General features: G+C 42.6%; 1 long non-coding RNA gene across 3 annotated transcripts in view; it reads right to left on the bottom strand.

Annotated features, from left to right (window-relative positions):
- Nucleotides 1-3,633: 3,633 nt before the first annotated feature.
- The window catches only part of LOC137859831 (uncharacterized), a 39,950-nt gene continuing 21,550 nt past the window's right edge, over nt 3,634-22,033 (bottom strand). For all 3 annotated transcript variants that reach the window (XR_011098583.1, XR_011098581.1, XR_011098584.1), the window contains 3 exons: nt 18,436-18,614; nt 12,623-15,290; nt 3,634-8,454 (listed from right to left, as the gene is read on the bottom strand). This is a non-coding gene — a long non-coding RNA (uncharacterized lncRNA). The remainder of the gene's footprint in view (nt 8,455-12,622; nt 15,291-18,435; nt 18,615-22,033) is intronic.

The raw sequence follows: 22,033 nt of genomic DNA, 5'->3' as shown, positions 1-22,033 counted from the left end.
TGCAGCACCACCGCTGGAATTCCAGATGTTCCCAGATGTGCCGTCCTTGCAGTGAAAAACCAGCCCTTTCCTTAAAAATGTGGAGTTTAATTCCAGCCACTTGGGTGAGGTGAAACTGCTCCTGGCCGGTGAAGTTCCACCTTGGACAAACATCTCAGCCAAGTCAGCAGCAGCTGGAAAGGAAAAGGGGAAATGATGAAAAAGCCGCTAGCCCCTTTAAATAAGTGTAACAGCACCACCGGGCCTCGCCATAATGATCCCTACACTTGCAGGTTGTATTTTTTCCCCTTTTTCACAGCGATACATTAGGTTAAGCATAGCATAGATGACACTCAACAGGTTCCAAAAAGACAAATAAACAAAAATTCCCTTGTAGCCAATTTTTCTTTTTCCTATCAAGGAAAGCAAAGACAAGCCAGTCTGCTGGAAACAAAATTTCATCCTGGGTGTATATGACTGCAAGAGTTTAAGGATATTTTGTAGTTATAACTGCGGAAGAAATTGCCCTGCTATCTTTCCATTTCTCCTTGACACGCATCCAAAAGAACATCAATATTTCTGTTAAGACATTGCTAGACTTGACTGCTGTGATGCTGCTATTATTCTTCCCTTTCCTTTAATTATTTTCTTCTGTATATAGCAATTTGTTTTCCTCAACTGATAAATGTCATCAATTTAAGGAATGTTACTATAACTGCATGAATATATTTAGCATATAGAAAGCGTGTTCTCCCTTTGTCATTATAATCCAAACACAACTTGATTTATAATATTATTCTCTCCTACAACCCACCCGATTTTTCAATGGAAAATCCACAGGTGCTGAGAAGAGAGGATACGGTATCCACCAGCATCTTTCTTTATCTTTTCCTGTTTAAAATTACCTCTTGGCTCTCTGAAATGGCTGAGGCAGGCTGGCATCAAGGCACCCCAAGACTCCTGTCTGCTCAACCTCCAAATCCAGGGCTAGACTTAAATGTTAGTTTTTGAGGGTTGCTCTGGAGAGGGACAGGGCACACGTCCACTGTGCCCACAGAGCCACCAGAGCATCGTCCCTGGAGGTCACCCAACATTCCCCACCAGCATCCTTACACGGGGGGACAGCACCCCACCCTGCCTGGCCACTCACTGCAAAGCATCAAGGAGCAGCTAAGCTGCTGGTGGAGAGGATTTATGTTAATTACCTTGCTTTGCAGAGCACAGCTACGAGTGCTGAGCTCCTTAGTCACCGTGCCTCAGCTGAGGGCTGGCAGGGAATAGCTGAGAGGCGAGAGCTTTCATTCCTACATCTGTTCCACCGCTGAGCTCCTGGCTGTGCCGTGTCTGTAGTCGCCAGCGTTCACATTTCAACTTCTCTGTGAGCAAGACCGAGTGACGGCATTATTCATCCGAGTGCGTTTCCCAGGCTGGCACTTGCTGGAGTGCAAGGTAGCTATTTAAAAAGCCTTTCACTGTCTTTCTGGGCACAGGGAAATTTTGGCCGCGACAATGATGAACATGTGCATGCTGAGTTTGACATAACAAAGTGAAAACCAGATTGGGAACTCACTGAAAAACACACCTATAATTTATCTCTGCTGCTCAGGGAGTTATCCATGACAAGGAAATTTCTGTCCTCTAAAGCTGCTTCTCACAAGGTGTCGTGCCTTTGCCAGATCTCTCCATCAGCTATTGCAATGTTTCCAAATTCTCAATTGCAATTTTTCCATATTTCTTTTTATCTTTTCTTAGTTGGTTTCTCAGAAATACACACACCTTGATTTTTTTTTTCCCAATCTTTCATATTCTTTTGCAAGGGAGGCATTTGTTTAATGAGACTTTGATTGATCTCGGCTGCCAGCTGGAAGTGGTACAGTGGTTTTGTGGGTGTTCAACAGTTGCTTTTGTTCTCAAGCCATGGCTTTGCAATCCACAGTTTAGATACACCTAGTGCTAAAGCCTTCTGTAAACCACAGTGGTTTGTGCCTCTATTCTTCCAAATACTCCTAGTACTGTTGAAATCCTTGCAGATGCTGAAAACTTGCCAGGGTAGGATCCTACACACGCTGCTGGCACTGGCCCACTGTGGGCAGGAGGCTGGGCCCAGCAAGCTCAGGAGCTCTGCTTCCAACCACATCATCTGGATGAGGATGTCCATAAGGACATTTCACCTTAACAAATGTCAAATTTATTTTTGCTCAAGTAGTAATTTTATTTTTTTAAAGACACCATACTTACAGTCATTTGCTGTGTGAGTGAGCCAAAATATAATTTTTGCTAAAGAAGTGCACATCTTTGCAATTTTTGCATGTCCCAAACCTATGTCCCAATATGAGGAAGACCCGCCAGGTACAACTGCTCAGTGTGGGCATGCTCAGGCCAGAGCTCACCTGCCTGCTGCGGGGCCCTGCTCACCCCGCTGACCTGCTCCTTTCTTATTTTTTATTTTTTTTTCCAGAAATGGGCCCCATGTGTCAGCATGCAGCCCTGCCATGCCATGCACACTCCTGATGGTGGGTGCCACCCGTGGGGTGCACAGGCACCGTGCCGTGCCCAGCCCAGCACCGTGGGCACTACACAGGGCACCCCAGCTGTCGCAGGTGATGTGGTGGATTTACAGCCAGTGTGGTGGGTGGAAAGTCTTGAAAAATGCTGGCTCGAAACTCCTACTCTTCCATCTATATTAAAATGAATCATGAGCGTAATGTTTTTCTTCTGTACTCCTTCTAATTAGAAACTACAACCAAACTGTCCGCACACTTAGACCTTTCAATTTTTGTTCCAGTCTCTCCTATTCATGGATTTATGTACTCTCAGTTATTAAAGAATCCTTCCCCTTCCGATATAAATATTCACTAGATGCAGGGTTGTTTTCTTTTTTTTTTTTCTTCCTTTTTTTTTTTTTCTGCAGAATAAATATTGCTCTGAAGCTCACCAGGAAATTAAAGCAGAGCCTGAAGCTGACTGTCCTTGGATGATGTACTGCGAATGAACTGTGTCCTGTGGGGATTATTCCAGTCCCTGAACATCATACTTCTTGTATCTAAACATCAAAATATGTTTTCTTCCAACTTCCAAACAACAGTACACATATAAATTTTCTAATGGATTTTCTGTTTAGCTGTCACTTTGGCTGATCCAGTAGACAGAAATATAGCAGCAACATCCACTTATTTCAAAAGTACCTTAACATCCCCAAAGTTGCTTTGAATTTGGTTTGATAGTCTGAGACTTTAAGTAATACAGGAAATGATATAAGAAGTGTTTTCTTTTAAACGCCTTCGCATTTCCCATTATGAGAATTACCGGCGCTGGGTGAGGAGGGCTGTTAAAGCCTCTCTTCCAAGCAGGGCGGAGGGCTCTGCCAAGCATCCAGCGAGGGCTCAGCCTGCAGATGGGGATGTCTGTTTGCTGCTCCCCTTGCACTCCCTCCAGGCCCAGCTCAGAGATCAGTTGCCCACAGTCTCTGTTTTCCTTCTCTGGGTTGCATTCTGTGTAGGAAGCTGACAAAAACTGCGTCAGAAGAGGGCCGCTGTGTGTATTATGCACCACACCGGCACACACCCGGCACGGACACCCCACAGCACCACAGGCCTGCAGCTCGGAGCTCACACTGACACCAGCATTACCCTAATGACCACAACGGAGCTCACACTGACACCAGCGTTACCCTAATGACCACAACGGCAACATTACACCCAGCCTGTACCCAACCCTCTGCTGTGGCCTCCTGCCGCACGCCTCCCTGTCCTCAGCAGGCCCCGTCCTGGCCCGCTCCCCCCTCAGCACCAGCACCACGCAGGCCTCAGGAGCACCTTTGGTATTTCAGGCACTGCTGCCAACAGGAGCTGAGACCTGCACGGCTCCACAGGCAGCCCTGCCAGCAGAAACACAGCTTGCTGCCACTGCTTCTTGGGGAAAAATCTCCAAAAGTGTCAGCGTGCTCTTGAAGGCCTTGCCCTTACTTTCAGGCAGGGCAGTGGCGCAGGATTGAATGCCAGAGTGGTCTAGAAGGATAAAAGGGGATGTCTGCTCTCCATCCATCAGCAGCTAAACCGTATTCATCAGTGTCACGAAAGCTGTTCCTGGCTTACATCCTGGCCTGAGTCCAGCCTGTGCTGGGACTGGTATATTGGTTTTGGATAGATTAGCTCTCAGTCAGTCTTTAGCTGTCTTGCTGAGGAATTATTGCTCTATAATACAGTCTGTAATTACATGCTCACATGATATCTTTTCCATTCAATGCACAGGGTGGAAATGTATGGAGAAGCATTAAGGCTACAGGGACAAAAATGGATTTGACCTTCAAGTGCTTGCCTCTACAATTTTAAAAAAACATCCCTTTAGCCGAGCTTGTCAAAAACTGTGTTAATTACATGGTGGTCGGATTTGCCAGGCAACAAGTAGCAGTCAAGCAGGCAACAATTCCTCTCTGAGAGCTGCATAGCTAAAGATCCTCAGAAAGTAGGCATGGAAGTGAAACTGAGCCTCGGGCACACCCAGGCAGAGAAGCTGAGCCGCAGCAATGCTAGGAGCTGCTGGGCATGAGGGGATGCCTTGTCCCCACTAAAACACGTCCTTCCCACCGCCACCACCAACCTTTGGGGTCCTGCAGTGGGCCAAGGACATGGCTCTCTCCACACACACCCCCTCACCCAGAGATGCTTTAAGATGCCAGTTTTGCTATGACACCATCTGGTGTTTCCACTGCAGCCCCTAAGCCCGTTTCTGACCCAGTTCTTCCCTTCCTGAGCCCTTACTCAACAGCAAAAGCACCGCTTTCACCTCATTCAGCGCATAGCAGCAGCCTTGGATGGGCACTCGGCAGTGCTCCAGGGTCACCAGCAAGTACTCGAGTATCAGCGTTACCATAGCTCATTACACTGAAATCCCATTTTAGATGCCATTAGCTTTATTTTTATCATTCAGCGGTTGTTATAGCCAGTTTCAGATTTTAATGTTCCAGTGGGAAAACAGCCTGTGACAACAAAAGCAATAGAGCAAATATTCGATAGGGCTTCGTAACGCTGGGCTGCAGCACGTCTGACTTTCTCATGTTGCATCCATGTACAATAATTCACTGCTGAGATTATTGAAAAAGCTTTAAATGTGCCATAAATAACAACAGGCTGAGGTTTATGAAATTTGTTTTCCTGAGGGAGGAAGCAATTAAACTATCCACTGGAAAGTGTTAATATGTTCCATAATTATTAGCAGGCAGCTGGCGATGCCATTTTTACCAGCGTCTCAGCAGGTATAATGCAATAACAGCACACTCCATTGCTAAACTCACTTGCAGTAAAGTTTGCCCGAGTAATTTTGCTTCAGATTTGAGCAGATTTTTTTCTTGCAGTATCAGTAGATGTTGCCCATAATGCAGAGACATCTCCTGAAGTATACAAAGTCTCTTTTAACTCAACATGGAGGGGAAGATGGGCCCTGATCGCTGCACTGCCCAAGCCCTACCTATACCAATAAAAAAGGGCATCTGCACCCAGCACAACTGAAAGCTGCTGCAGGATAGAGCAATAAAGCAAGCAGAATTTGCACAAAAAGAGGATTTTTTGGTATAGCCCTCTTAACAGACAGGAGGGGACCACGCTCATGAGTTTGGTTCCCTCTGGTCTTTTCTACTCTTCCCAATTCATACGTCTTTCTGTAGTTTGCAGTGCCTTGTCATAAATATGTCTTGAGTTTAAATAACAATATTTTTGATGCTCCTCACTCAAAATTCTTTTTATCCTTTCTTAGACCTGTTTATTTTTGTTTGTTAGTTAGTTAGTTTTTTTGTTTTGTTTTGTTACTGTTGTTTTGTTTTTGTTTGTTTAAGCAAAAGCTAAATGATTTAATTCTGTTTAGCCAGTTATTATCTCCTGCTCTGAATTACCATAACAGCAATCTTCATCTACAGGATCTGCCTCTGCCTTTTATTTGTTCTCTGTGATGAAGCCATGCTTCTCTGCTCAGGCATTGTCAGAGTTATGAAGTGGACGTTTAGCTGTGCACAGCAAGCTCAGAGAAAATATAAAAATGTGCAGCAGGTCCAGGGCTATCAGTAGGATGGGAAGAATATACAGGAGTATTCCAATGGCCAAGCCAGAGCCTGTTTCTGAAAAGAATAGATGTAAACTAGCTTTTGCATCTGTCTGGTGGGCATTTTCTGATAAAGGTATTCAAAACAGATTCTGTTTCTGCAGGAGAGACTTCTCTGAGCACTAGTCCATCCCTCAGCAAATAACTCTGCTATCTTTGAGCCAATGAGTGCTGAAACGCAACAAAAATAGCTTCAGCTCTAATCCTTCAGGGCCTGAATGTTTGGAGCGTAAATGGGTATGGTGTAGAGAGGGTGATTATATTCTTATTCAGTTTCTTTTTTTGACTTGCCATATGCGGCCAGGAGGGTTATCCATATGCAGATGGATTTGTCAAACAGCATAGCTAACAGTAATAGGGAAACCTTCTAAAAATCTACCTTACAGACCTCCCTCGTTCTATAGCTTTGAACTCCTGAGCTTCAGGAGTTGAATATACCAGGATCACAGTAATGTCTGGCATTTTTCCCCATCTAGGCCTTTGAAATTTCACAGTGATACTGAATATCTTGGGTTGTTTGGTCGGTGTTATTTTGTTTTTCTATTTTCCCTTTGGACTATATTGTCTTTATCTTAAAAAACAAATGCATTAAAAAAATAAAAGTGTCCTTAAGGAGTAAATATAACATTTGCTACCACCCAATAAGTGCATTAGAATGTACCTATGACTATATTTATGTACATATCAAAGAAAATGAAAGAAAAAGCCTCTAACAAGCATAATTCAGAGTCTTGGATGGATATAGAGCAGCGACAGCAGTGAGCTCTGGTACTCACGGGCTGCGGGTACGGAGGGATCCCTCGCTCACTCTCGAGCAGCCTGCAAAGCATGGCAAGCTGGGTGGTGAGCCCGGTGGCAGCAAGGGAAGACACCTCTTTGAAGGAGGTATAAGCATAATAAAGAGAAAGGGATGTAGGGGTTAAATATAACAGGAACAAAAGTAACCATAGGAATTATGCAAACCCATTAGTGGATGGGGCGTACAACAAATTTTGAGAATGATAGACAGAGATTAAGGCAATTCAGATAACTATTTCATTCTGAACTGTTAACAAACAAACAAACAACAGAATGATACGCTTGTGCCTGAAGAGGAAGCTGAAGAGTTTTCTAGTTTGTTCATCACCAAAGAAAACAGTAATATCCACCTGCCAGGGGAAACGGCGAGCTGGGAGGTGATGTGTGAAAGGCCTCCGTCCCTCAGAGGCTCTTTTCTAATAAACTGCAGAGTCAAATGTGCGACCACAGCCCTTGCTCTCCTCACCTCAGTGCCACTAGCTTTTCTGAGGGAGGAAATGACTTTCACCCGAGATGTGTTTGTTCCCAGCAAGTGCCTCCTGGTTCCCTCTCACAGAATCACAGAATGGTTTGGGTTGGAAAGGATCATAAAAACAGCCCCCTGCCATGGTCAGGGACACCAGCCACTAGTGTCACGGTGCCATCTCCCACGGTGCCCTGGCTGGGCACTGCCTGCACATCGTCCCTGTGCATGGAACATGCAGCAAGTGTTCAAAACCACCATCAAAGCAAAGAACCAGAGAAAATCCAGGACAAATACTAATTGGGTGTAAGCAATAGCCTCCACACATGTATCAAAGGCAGGAGCCTTTGTGGTGAGAGCATGGCACACAATGCTGAGCACGGGGTCTGCCACCCACCTGAACTGGTCCTGGGAGGAGATCGTTTTTATACTATAACAAGTCCTCCTGGAGAGTTCTGCATTTTTAACACTTAGAAAGGCATAGGATCAATTATTTCACATCTGTATTTCACAGGACCATGAATCTCTAAATATCTATACAGGTGCATACATGCAATGCTTGCAATACAACCATGGTGTTTTTACCATTTAAGCTTTTAATTTCTTTACTTAGATTACATTAATTTTTCTTTTCTTTCTCTCTTCAAAACCAAAATAAAATATTGAGTTTTACTCTGACCCTGGAAAATGACAAGTTTTTTGTTGTTTACTAACTTTTCTCTCCTCTGTAGTAATCAACAAAGTGGTGATATCACACTTTCTCTTACTGTGCATAAATATGGTCACACTCACAATGTATAAAGGACCATTCTGCATTTAATTTTCATCAGCAGTTCTCGTAATAAATGTAACAACACGTGTTTGCGTTTCTAGCATATGTTGTTTGTCTTTCCAGCGTAGCAGCTTCTGAGATGCTGATACCCTCCAACGTGACAAATCTGACTGTGGCACAGGAAGCATGAAATCTTCAAAGAGCACGGCAGCATTGCTATGAGTGTCATGTGCATCTATGTACATCTCACAGCGGGAGAGCTTCCTAGGGAAACCAGTCACTTAGGGAGTAATTAATGTAAATCACTGTTCCACATGTTCCCATATACACTTGTTCTGCTCCAAGAAGCCTGCCATACAAAGAAGGAAAATGCATAAAGTGACAGCCATGGTCTGTTAAAAAAAATAAATAAAAATAACAAATAAATAAATAAATAAATAAAAAGAATAAATCCAGTAAATCCAGTAAAATCCAAACCAATATATCTGTTAAAAAAGGAATAAATACCCAACCTGAGTGGGACCTGCAAGACCTTGGGGGCAGGCAGGAAGTTATGGCACGTGTCCAGGAAAGCTGCACCTCCTGTTATGACATATATCAGAAATGGCCATGTAGCATCTTTAAAATGCAGAACAGTGTTGGTACTTTTGGAGAAGGGAGGCCCACACGTGTACATTTGCAAGTTTGGGCCCAGCCCCTGCGTACCTAATGTCAATATTTCAAAAAAAAAATGATCTCTACATCCATGTTATCGTGTCCAGAAGTCAAGGACTCTCAGAGCCTCTGTGGTCAGCACAGGACCATAGAGCCACGAGCAAAGGCATGGATCAAAAGCCACTCCTGGCCTTAGGAGTAACCTGCAGGTCTGAAGAATCAGGAGCCTTACCCCATGTCTTAATAGCACCATCACCGAGCAGAAAGCAGTCCTGGATGAATTATTAACACATCTGATTATCAAGCTCAGAGAAGAGTTTGTAAAAATGGTGCTCAGCATGTTTTCTGTGATGTTTTTTGTGTACATTTGTTATTTAAATGCATTTTCCACTTTCCTGCATACTAAATTTGCTACTGTTAGCTAATCTGCTTCATGTCAGATGAAAGTTAAGATAATATGAATACTTAAAGGTTCCATTTGATACAAATTTTTTGATAAGACACAGTGAAATGGAAGAAATTTCTGAAATAATTCACTTGACATTTCTCTACAGTTCATTTCCTTCATTTTCATTTTGCTGGCATCTCATTTTCTCTGCAAATTCTTCCATCCAGGTTGTAAATTCTGCAAAATGTGATAGCAGTCAAAGATGACCCTTTCAAAGCCATGCAGGTGACACAGAAATTCAGGACTTGATTTCAAAATTGACTTACAACGTCTCATTGAAAGTCAGTGCAGGTTTCTAAGTTGTTTGATCCCTTTTGAAGACTTTGCCCTGCCTCCCTTCTTTCTCATAGGCATTTTTAACAAACACTCTGGTGTTTTGTATCCTTCTTGTACATGCTCACGGTGTACAAGTAGCTTGTACACATCTGAGCCATTCAGTGCCTCAGCACTTTTTTTTAGATTTTTTATTTTTATTTTTCTGTGAGGATGGTCAAGCAGTGGGGCAGGCTGCTCAGGAAGGATGTGGGGCTCCACCCCTGGAGAAGATCAAACTCCCTGGGCACGTGCCTGAGCCACCAGCCGTGGGGACCCACTGGGACAGAGCCCCCACATTGCTGCCAGCCCTGGCCTTCCTGGGACCTTGTGGTTGTACAGTTCTGCAGCTAACTGACAAATAAATCATGTTAAACCCACTCCTTCAAGACAAAAAGATAAAAATATAGCCACCTCACTTGGTATGAAAAATTCATGTACATCCAGGAATTTGCTTCAGAAAGTAGCTTACATTATTAGATATTCAGAGGTATTATCTCTACCAGATTTTGCAACCCTTCCCTCCCCCAGCTGAATGAGGCATACAAACTGGCCCTGTAAAAGCTTCTTGTAAAACCACATTATAATTTTTTCTCATCATAAAATTGCTACGAACTGAGATAAATAAACAGTATCTGGATATCCATAGCACATGGGCAATTTCTGATTGTTCCAGGAAGATGGTAAGCAAATTGATGCTGCCCTTGACTTTGTGCTCTATTTTAATTTTATACGTAGCGTTTTCCTCTTTCATTTAATGGAAACTTGATTTCTACAGATAAATAAATAAATAAATAAATAAATGTGTGATTCAATGCACTCTAGCCACTTATAATTTCCAGACAGTGGGTTGGGGTGGAGGTGGGGGATTTCTCAACATATAATACATTTCTTTAGAAAGCAATGAATAGTGCATGTCAGCCCAGACCCATCTGCAAAGTGATGCCCTCTCACTCAGCCCACATTCAGAAGCTGAATTGTATGCTTTTCCTTGGCATTTTATAATTATTGGTTGAAACATTGCCCTACGGGAGCAGTGACTTGGGGGTCCCCTGCCTGCATTGTGCTGCCTCCCTCTACTGGAGAAGGGACTTTGGGAACTGGGTATTGAATCAGAAACATCTGAGGGCTTCCTCACTGGGGATTGCTGTTTTGCCTCAGTAATTGATATTTCCCACACAATGCAGATGTCTTTTTGTTGGAAAGGTTCCTTGCAAGCCTGTTAAGATACTTTTTAGTTTTCTAAAAGTGCAAGCAGAGAAAACATAGGCTAAAATATTTGGCTTGATCCAATTCAATCATTTATACCTTAGGTGGCTCTTAGAAGGGAAAATGCAACCATGACAGCTTTGTCAGATCACTTCTTTGGTAAAATTGGTTTCCATGTTAATCAAGATGGAAGTTAAGTAATAATAATAACAAAACTATGGTAATAAACTAGCACATGCTGTTGTGAGGCTGACAACTAAAATTTACAGTTCTGTAGTCAATACAAATATGAGTTTATTGATAGTATAAGGCACCTAGCAGTTGAGAAAAGTTTGAGAAAGTCAGCAAGACAAGTATATGTATCAAAGGCAGGTGGTTCAGTAGTTCTTTGGAAATGTCTTTATGATTGTTTCAACACCATCCTTTTATTGTGTTTGTTAAGATGAATTTTGCTTAAATAAAGCTGTGATTTTCTGGATAATCTCAGCATGAAAGTGAAATTTAGGGAAAAGAATGAATGTTGTGTCATGCCTAAGCTCAACCTAATACAAAAACACCATTATTATTTTGAATTAAAAAGTCAATAAAAAGTTGTTTGTTTGTTTTTGTCAAGCCTGCTGGTGGTACACCAGTGCAAATTATATTTCCTTCTTTGTTTTCATTCTTTTAACTCATCTGATCCCATACTAAACTTCAGCACCACGTGCTGATTTTCTGCCCAGTGAATCTGGGACTTGTGCACTGGGTGAGAGAAAAGAGCCCGTGGAAAACTTGTGCTGCTTACCAAGCACAAGCGCCTCTTGGGTTACAGGAGCCAAGATGGCAAGATTAAGAAGCCATCCTTTTGTTTGCCATGGCATCTTTCCAATACACAACAAGATCTCTTGCCCGCATACATAATTATTTCTCCTTCTGGACCACTGTGGCAGATGGATGTATTAAACATCAACAAAAAGCTCAATTCATATTGCCAGAATTGTGATGCTTATTAGAGAATATTAAAATTCAGAATGGTAATAATGGCTATTGTTACTCCTTTTCTGTGCATTGCTAACTTGTGACTTGGGGTCTGTTTTACAGAAGGACGTGGCTCTCACGGTGCAGGTAGCACTGACAGAGCAGCCCCGCATGGGGGGAGCAGCACCTGCACGAGGATCACCAGAGGCTGTTGAAGCTTTTGGGGTTGCAGGTTGTACCACACTAGACATCTCCCCACAAAATTGCTCTGTTCAGGGAGCTAGTCCCTGAATTAGCCCCAGGATTATTGCTAGAACTGCAAATAGCACAAAGCCAGAGCTACTGGGTAAGACCAAGCTTCACAGGGTGCTGATGAAGGAGTTCAGGGGGCATGGGGAGAGCTGGGCACAGCCCCCAGTCACATCCCTGCTGCTGCACACTCCCAGGACACACTGCACCTGTGCCACCCAGGGGTTTTCTCTGCCCACGAGAACTCCTAAATATCCACTTGAGCTGATTTGTAGGCAGGTTGGCACTGCCTATAGTGGTGAGAGCCTTCATCCCCTTCTTTGGCACTTGCACATCCCAATCCAGCTCTCGCACTCAGCCAGCCTCCCAGATCTCACCTCCACAGCCCCTCAGAGCTCGCCCTGTGATTTCCTTTGGGTTAAACTAAACTAAATGGAGCAGAACTATCTTAAACTCTCTTTAATAAAGCCTAACAAGAACAAACTCTCTTTAATAAAGCTTAACAAGAGCAGCAATATCTGCAGCCCGCTCTGTACAGTCTGGTAATTCTCCTCCAGAATGCAAACCAAAATGGGTCTCAGACTTTTCTTCTCCTATTTCTGACATCACTTCTCCGTTTTCACCCAATCCTTTTGTATAAAAATCCATCTTTGAATACTTAAAGGATAAAAAATTTGGGGTACCTCACCAAGACAGCGGAGCAAACAAAGACGAAACACTTGGTGAAAGCCCAGCAGCAGAACTTGGTAACACTCTGAGGCACTTAGAGCAACGCCAGCAGGGTCGTTTGGCATTTAACTTCCATGAAGCAAAGCCCACAGCATATAGGAACACAAAGAATGTAAATGTCCACATATGGCTGGCCAGGAGAGGGGCATGTAAATCTGTAACTCATCAGAAATAAATTGTAAAGTTAGGGGGAAATATGCTTTTGGACAAAGTCAGGCAACAAATGGCTATTTCAAAACAACTAATATTCTATCTTTGTTATCTTTTTCTTGTACCTAGTTTATCCCCTGCCAAATCAGCCAGTTTTTCAGTGTATTGCACCAGCAGCCCCAGCCTCTCAGGTGTGGGGCTGCTCCTGCAAGCACTGCCCTGGCAGTCCTGTGTGTTTTACAAACATTTAACAACTTCAGTGCAAAGAACTCTCTTTGGTAACCAAAATACAATACATTTGCTACCTGAATACGTGAATCAAAAACATAAAAAAATAAGACACACGCAATGTAAAAATAATTAATAAGGGTTTGATGCTACCAAGAAACAGCTATGTACACCCCTAGATGTTCATATAGAACTCTGAAACAGGGTGGAAAATTCCTAAAATATGTAAATAAATAAATAAATGGTACATTTTACAGACTACAGCCAAAACCAAAGCAGCTAGTTCATATACACCTATTAAACATGAGCGTCTCAGGACGATCAGCGTCTAAATTTCTGCAGTAAATAATGTGAGCAGCTTTACTTTTTATGATTCCCCATTACTAATTGCAAACATCCTATTAGCTTCAGTTACAGCTACTGAACGTTCAGTGGTCATGCAATATTTATCAATCTAGCTGCGATGACCCCTAGATGTTTTTCCTGAGATGTTGCTAATTTTGTGTAGTATTGGAACCAGACGATGTGCCTATGCAGCGCAGGGAATAAGTGTAAAAGCATTAAAACTCTCAGGAGTAACCAAACAATAAACTCATCTAGAAAATCCTTCAAAAGCTCTGTGCTAAAGCCAGTAAGGGTGCTGTCCTCCTGATGATGCCTCCTTTGATCCTCCTCAACCCCTTGCAATGACAAGGGGATGTCTCAGACACAGAGAGGGCAATACTCAGCTCAAATTGCCCTTCCTTTCAGTGTCTGCAGACATTAATTAACTCTGACCCCGCTCCAATTCTGCTGCACCTCTCCGGGCTGTTAGTGCCCAGATGGTGTCACAGCACTCCCACCTCGAGAAGCGCTACCTGTGGGTGTTGGGATGTGGAATAAAACACAGACGATGGCAATGATGATAACTGCTATGGTGATGAGGGCAGTAAGCAGCACACTTAATGGGATCTCCTGTGTGGTTTCTCACCAGATCACCTCGTTAAGCAGCGCTTGTGCTTGAAGCCAGAGCTGCTACCCTGATGCACAGTGATTGGCGCGAGGTACCCAGAAGAAGGACTGGGAGCAGCCCTCCACCAGCATCCCACAGCCCAACAAGAAATTTGGGGATACACTATAGGTTATCCTACTCATTTCTTCCCCTGTATGTCCACTACAGCCCCTCCTCGTGCTTTGCAGAGCCAGGCAGGGGAGCACCCTCCCGAAGCAGCAGGGTGAACGTGCAGGTGGAGCCCACAGCCCCACCTCACATAACTTCTCCTCCAGCTGGAGACAGCAAATTCCCCAGCTGCCTCCCTGCTTTGTAAGACCCCTGGCTTATTTTCTCATGAAAGGCTCAAGGGAATTACAGTCTCCTGCAAGAGCATTCCAAAGAAGAAGAAGAAATAGCTGTCAGAGACTTTAAAGAATTATTCCAGAAATGGTAATAAGCACTATAAATGATTCCTGTATTTTTCTGCACTTAAGAGCATTTATCACAGCTATAAGTTTTAAAAGCCTTTAATTTTTTTTTTATTTTTTTTTTATAGCTGGCAGTAGATTTTTACTGGTTTGTACTATATTAAAAAGAAAAAAAAAAGTATGATCTACACAATGATTATTTTGTACAAAAGTTGAAGTTTTTCATTTTAATTTATCTACTACAATTTATTCTTTTTGTTCTTTTTTTTTTTTTTCCCTAACCTATTAAAGAACTTCATACTTATGAAATTACCACTGTCTTACCTTTAAGCTAGTTATATTAATTCATTGCGTTCCTTTATGGAGCAAGACAGTTTTACTGATCATATTTTTGAGTCTAAAGATAAATAAATTTATGAGAAAAAAAAAAAAGAACAACAACCAAAACAACAACAATAAAACTTGTAGAAAGCACATGTTCAAGCTGCTGGTTTTGAAGTTGGAGACAGAAAAAGAAAAGAGAAGAATGCTGCAAGAATCACAGGAAAAACTCCACGAAAGAGCTTTTGAGCTAAGCATTGACCCATAGGAGGCTACAGAACTAGGAGATAAGACACTATTTCTTTTTTGATTTAAAAAAAAACAAAAACAAAAACAAAAACAAAAACAACAAAAAAAAACACGTTCTCTGTAACAAATACATGTTCCTACCAGAAACACATGCTGGCCAGTTTCTAGCAGTGACTGGGATCTCTGACACCCAGTCACACCCAAAGAGCTCACGTGGGGTCTCCAGGGCTTACACAAATTCTTCTCATGAGGTTTTTGTCTTCTTCTCCTAATTGCACCTGTATGGAAATATGAGGGCCATAGAAGATGTTTTGAGTGCAAGTTCAAATGGTTTGCAGGAGCTATGGGAAAGATTCAACAGCCTCTGTTCAGAGTGAACTGCCTTGTTTTGAGGGCACTTCATGCCAGATATGTTGGCACAATTGAACACTTTCAGCCTCTTTGCTTGAAGCTTTACTGTGGCACAGCAAAACAACTCAGGCATTGTTGGTCCAGAGATTGCAGGAACTGCAGAGGTGATTTGTGTAGGGCTGGTAAAGGCACCGTCTTGCTGGAGAGGAGGTCTGGGCTCCGCTGCAGGCTCCTGCGTGTGGCCTGGAAAATGGCTCAGTTCTGGGTATTGGAGGTGGGTTTAAGCCAGGGATCAAAGTGCTCGTACTGGTGTGCATACACAGAGGCACATCTCTGCAAACCAGAATTTCAAAACCAGTGAGAGGTTGATGGAACAGGGACAGCACCTGATTTGTGACTGTGAGTATCGGTGTCCAAATACTCAGTCCCTTTAGATACCCCAAATCATTACTGGCTTTGGTTCTCCACCCTGGGGAGAGTCAAGATCCATCTCATTGTCACTGAAGCCAGTGAGAAAGCTTCTCACCACCGTGAGTGAGAGCTCTTGCTCTTACTGCTGCTCCATTTTTATGGCCTTTGGTCCTTTTGTTGGAACCATGGTGCATATTGCTTACCTTGGGACCAAAGTCAGCACAATCACTGACACAGATCCTGTGTGTCATGAGCCTGCAGCTGAAAACATGAATTTCTTCAGGGACCAAGCAGGCAGAGGCTGAAGTGTTCATTTCAAAGTTTTGGAGATTTCTTGTTCAGGTGAATACCAGGATCGGTTTTGGTTTGCTTATCCCAGTCACAATATGCATGTTACTCATTTTGCAAGCTGGTAAATAAAATAATTCCATCTTCTATCAATGGCAGCTGATGAATATGCTTGAGAAGTGTACAGTGATGGTGTTTTCTGGCTGCAGATTTAGTTTAGGTGACTAGGTAGGAAATTGAGGGTAAAGGAGGGGATTATAATAAAGGGAGAAATCTTACAGTAATTAAGATTACAGGATTTAAGTGCCTAATAAGGACATTCTCACTAGCTGTTGCTTTCTAATCTCTAAGTAGCACGCAAGCAGTGCAGTCCACTTGCAGGCTTTGATCCATAGACATTTCTCAAATCCTTATTTCCAGATACCTAAGACAACTTTGTTCTGGTGTAATCTGGAACAATATATGGTACTGATCTTACACGCACAGATATCAAAGTTTTTTTCCTGTCTATAAAGCGTGAATCTTGCTCTATTACAACACTCAAATCAGGCGAGCAAACATACCTGTTTGATGTCATTGTTATTGCTTCCTGAATTTTGTTTGCCCAGGAAAGTAAGATATGTATGTTAAGAAACCTCCATAAAACTTGTCTCTGGTATAGAATATGACAACCAGGCGGACACGGTTCATAAACATTCGTGATGTATTAATCAAACCAAGACAATCTTCCCTCCAAACATGCAGGTAACCGTATAAACAACTTTGTCAGCACTGACATAAAAATATATGATTTAACTCATTAATGAGTGTGGATTGTCATGTTTAAGCTGATTGTTAAGACACAAAAAATAAGAAATGTGTTTTCGCTGGATATGCCAATGGTATGCATGCATATAGCTAGCAGAAAAGGACAGATTAAAGACTGCATCCCAGATAAAACTGCAATCCTGTCAGATCAGTGCCATTTCTCTAAGTAAGAATAAGACTAACACCGCCAAATAGATATCAGGAAGAGAATCCATTAAGCATTATTGAAAGTCGGGGTATCCCCTCCAGCTAAGAAAAGTTATTAGTCTGACAAATGTCAAGTGCTAATCTAGAACTAATGGAATTTAATTTTATGAATTGTTTTCATAAATATTCTAAAACATCTTTAGAGAGACATATTATATAGTTTTAGATCTGAATTCATAAACATATTTTAGTATAGAATATGAATAACTCACTGCTATAATTTTATCTACGCAGAGAAATGATATTTTATTTGTTCATGCCTCAAACCACAGCATCCCAAGCTCCCTGCTTGCCACAAGCCCAGTAAAACACCAGGGAGTGTAGGAGGCGAGCAAGGGGGAGCAGGCAAAGCGCTGCTCTGCAGAATTCATCTGCCTTAGATAATATGAATCAGGAGCCATTATTTTATCTCTGTAGTGAAATAGTACTTAGGACTGTCATTTCAGAGGATGCATTGCTTTCTTCTCTCTTGTTAGGGAAGCCAGAGAGAGGAGTGTTGGATTTCCCATGCTCTTCGTGCCAGCCGTCTGCTGTCAGCAAGAGACTTTTTTTTCTCTGTTCCCCCTTCCCCCAGAAGAACAACGTTAGGAGGCGGGTTTGCAGAGAGATGAAAAGTACTTCACAGGGCACGGGAAGGGAAAGAAAGAGACTGGAACTCGTTTGTTTGTGTGATTTGGTTTGTTCCTAGGATCACTTTGCAGGGACCGAGCCCTGGCTCTGAGCCCTGACAGAGGATCCAAAAACCTGTGCCCGTCTATTCCTGGGTTTCTTAATGAGCAAATGATGCATCCAGCAGAGAAACCACAGCACCGGGCACCTGGTGCCCAAATGCCAGCCCCTGCTGGCCTCCTACTTCAAAGTGTGTGCTGCCAGAGGGCAGCATCCCCCGCAAAGCTCTTCTTCATACGAGTTACACACCCTACCTTTCCCTCAGACCGCAGGCTACCACTGAGAAGGTGATAAAGACAGCATAAGTGATAAAGGAGTGAGCACTCTGTCTCCTTTCCTTATTCTCCAATTAGTTGTAACTTTGCTTTAGCTCAGGTTTTGCCCCTGAGCCCCCTGTCCCTGGGTGGGGGTGGCTGTGCAAGGGGTGCGGGGCTGATGGTGTCCCCTACCTGGTGTCATCCTTCCCTCATTTCAGCCTTTTGGTTATGCCTATCGGTCTCCTTCAAAGCCCTTGGGTGCAGGAAGCATTTCTGAACATAGCATTTGGCAGGAATTAGCACTTAGTGAGGGGAAAAAAGCCCATATCTTATAATAACATTTCCCAGGCAGTTGTTAGATCCTTATGAAAGAGACTTTTAGGTGCTCTACAATGCAGCAAGGTATTTCAGCAGTAAATGAGATAATGCTGACCTGAATTTATTCCCCAATATAAGGGTGATTTGGAGAATCATCAAGGTAACAAGTTCCAGCTCTTCATCATCCTGCAGACTTCAGTGCGATGCTGTTTTGGCACGGTGACATTTGTGACCAGCATCGGTGCCTTGTCCTCAGACTCATTTCTTGTTCAGGTCTCCATTTGGCTTTCATGCCTGTCATCAGAAAAACAAGACATTTTACCTATGGCAGGTTAACCTGCATTTTCTTAAGGGAAGAAAATGTTATTTTATAACTCCATCAGCTGCTTTCTGCCTATTTCCCATTTAATTGTGCAGCCTTTTTACACGTGGACAGGGACAGAACAAATATCACTATTATTAGCAGAGACAGCTTCTGCCATTTTGCTCTACCTCATTAGACGGGAACAACCACACTTGTGACATCAAAAAGGATTAAGCGCTGAAAGTTCAAAAAATTACACTTTCTAAAAAGGAAAATCACTGTGACAATGACCTTCTTTAACAGCTAAAGATGCCTTTAACAACTAAAGAAGCCCTGGCTGCCCAGGGCTTGGAGCACAACCATGGGTACAAAAGGTGAGGGGCACACCCTCACCATAATAGGGGGGGAAATACATTTTCCCATGCTGCTTGTTGTCTTTATTTCCACATCTTCCACTGCCAGATCACAAACAAGAGATGGGAAAAAATTAAAAAAAAAAAAAAAAAAGAAGGGCCAATCAGAACAATTTTCACCCATAACTTCCCAAACCAAGAGATCTGCAGAGCAGCTATGCCAGGGAGCGGCTGCAGCTGCTCCACTCCCCTCCTTTGTCAAATACAAGTGGACACTTGCACCAGAACAGATCTTCTATGAAAACTTTGATTTTGAGTTAATCAGCTTCTTCCTTCCTCCCCAAAACCCCAGCTAAACCACTCCAGGTCACACCCACTTTTCCAGGCCAGTTTTTAAGAGTCAGCTACTCTGCTCGCAGCAGCTTTCTGCAGCTCCCGACGCATCAACTCAGTAGTGGAGCAGGAGCAGAGGGGCACTGCCTCACATCTCCTCCTGCATAAAAGCTGTTGACTCCCAAAGCGTTAACTTTACAGAGACTTGCATGGTTGAATACTCCTGCTGACAGAGATATTACTTCTGTCTATCACAGTGGAAACCTGTCCAACGAAATTTCTTATCTGTCACCCAGATGTAAGCTGAAACTTCTCCGGGATGCGCTGGTTATCTGTCTGAGTAAAAGGGTGAGTGCCACGTTGGGAAGTGATTTGTATAGATCGCTGGGTTTTAATGATAAGTGTAAAGTACTTCACCTCTTCAGGGGTGTCAGTGAAGAAGTCGAGAGCTTAACATGATCTCCTTGGAAAGCAATTTGTGTTGCAATTACAAAATACCGGGGTGCGTGTCACGGAGAGCTCGTGGATTGCAGAAGTTTAATTCACAATTTACGGGCGGCAGGGCATGATGCCATAACTGACATCCTTGGGACGTGCAGCAGGTTCAGTGGCAACTTCCACACGTGGAAATAAATTAAAGAACTTTCTCTAGCAAAAACATCTGCCTTTGCCTAAGTGCTTTACTCACTGCATGCCCAGCTTTGTAGATAATCAAAGTAGCAAGGAATGAGTAACAGCTACATCGGTTTGCTGCGCAGTTAGTTAGCATGGCATCAATGAAAGCTCAAAGATCACCTCCACATTAATGACATTAACGAACCTGGTCATGAGAAGCATCGCCCCTCTGCCCCTTTTCTTTTTTTTTTTTTTTTTTTTTTAATCAGGGAGTGGCAGAGGTACAACAGGAATGGTCTTAACATTTTAAAATCTTTTTTTATCTTTAGACAAAAGAAATATAACCACTGTAAATATATTTTAAACTCTATTTTAAAACATATTAGGAAACTTATTTAAGTATTATATAAGTAAATCAACTGTTTTTTCTTTATCTCTATCTGTTTTATATTGTCTGGCAAATCATCTGGACCATATTCTTTAACAATAGTTATAAAACCTAACAGAGGAGGAAAATAGGCTTATTGTAGTACAAGTTACAACAGCAGATGAATTCACTTTAGACATACAACAGAGAATTTTTTTTCCTCATTCTTCCAGGAAAACTACTTTTTGGCTCATCATTCTGAGTCAGAAAAAGCGTGATAAAAAATAAATACAAATCAGGAAATCCAGGTTATTTCTCACGGAGGGAGAACCACATTTGAAGTCCAAGAACTCTGCAGAGATCCTGCTCTGTCCCTGCAGGTACAGCCCAGGGGGCAGGGGCATGGCAGAGCCCAGAACTCAAACTGGGTGAAGGCGACCAGCCCTGCACTCCCTTGTGCCTGGGAGCTACCACTGCAAGAAAGCTGGCCTGACCAGAGAAAACAATGATATTATTCGCTATGTCCAGAATTTTATTTTATTTTAACATTTTACTTTATGTTTATAGCTTGCATGACCAGGATCTTTAAGGAAAACAACTGCAAAAACCAGAGGGCAGCATCCCCTTGCTCCCAGCCACACCCTGCTACATCTCACAGCACTGCCCATCTGATTTTGCAATGCGGTAGCTCTAAGGACAGGCTATTTCCAAAAACTTAGAATTATTTGGAAAGAACTTAGTCTATCATGTCAATTATTAATATCAAAAAAATTAGTTACCTCAGGAGCATGGTGATTGGACTGATCTTATACCACAAGCGGGATCGATTTTCATTATGAAAGTATCTGACACTGAAGTTTGGAGGTGAGCAGTGAGTTTTACATTCTGTGAACTGGTCAACAGAAATTGCCCAAATAATGCCTTATGAAATAATTAAGGACATGCTATATAATCACCGCATTAAATTCCCAAACTGGCTCTGACATTACTTGAAGTTCAGCAGGAAAACTAATAAAAGTCTGGGAGAGGTTATTTTTCCTGTGCTGTCAGCACATTGCTAGCTAATGACTTCTAGAGCAGGTCAACTGAAAAGGGGTTTCTTTCACACTTATATGTTACTATCATGATTTTATTTCCTTTGTCAGCTATTATTTCTACACTCCAGGAGCCGTGAACATGATTTTTGATTTATTTATTGTAGAAAATGATTATTTTCTCTTCACAATGCAGCTGATTCTGAGAAGTTATTCTTTTTTTTATGACTGCATAGTCCCATCTAATATCTCAAACACCACAGCAAAGGAAATCTGCTTTATAATTACGAAAGCTGCATATATTGCTGTTTGACTTGGCAGCCTTTATTAAATCTGCTTTTTATCTCAGACGTGTGAACCTGAGCTGTATGTGAGCAGCATCTGCAGGGCTGTGGCCGCTGTGCTGTGTTAAAAAAGTCAAGATCGAACTTATTTTTTGACAGGGTCACCATGGGAAAGGTCTGAAACAAAGCTTTACTTGTCTCCAGCTCAACCCTTATGATCACACAGCTTACTTCAGGACCACGCGTGGCTGCTTTAGAGTTTGGCACCAAGTTACCCAACAGAGTCGAGGAACATCAGTGGGGAAAGAGTCGTCAGTGCAGGTTATGTGGTTAAGCTTCCCCTCCAAGAAAAGAGGCTAGACACCTTGGAAGGGAGAGCCTGTGGTTCTGATCCCCTTTGCACACACTAGGTAAAAACAACTT

This window comes from Anas acuta, chromosome 7 (genome assembly GCF_963932015.1).
Source record: "Anas acuta chromosome 7, bAnaAcu1.1, whole genome shotgun sequence".
NCBI classification, from domain to species: domain Eukaryota; kingdom Metazoa; phylum Chordata; class Aves; order Anseriformes; family Anatidae; genus Anas; species Anas acuta.
The sequence above is the reverse complement of the archived record's forward strand: the minus strand, read 5'-3'. Positions and strand labels throughout refer to the sequence as shown.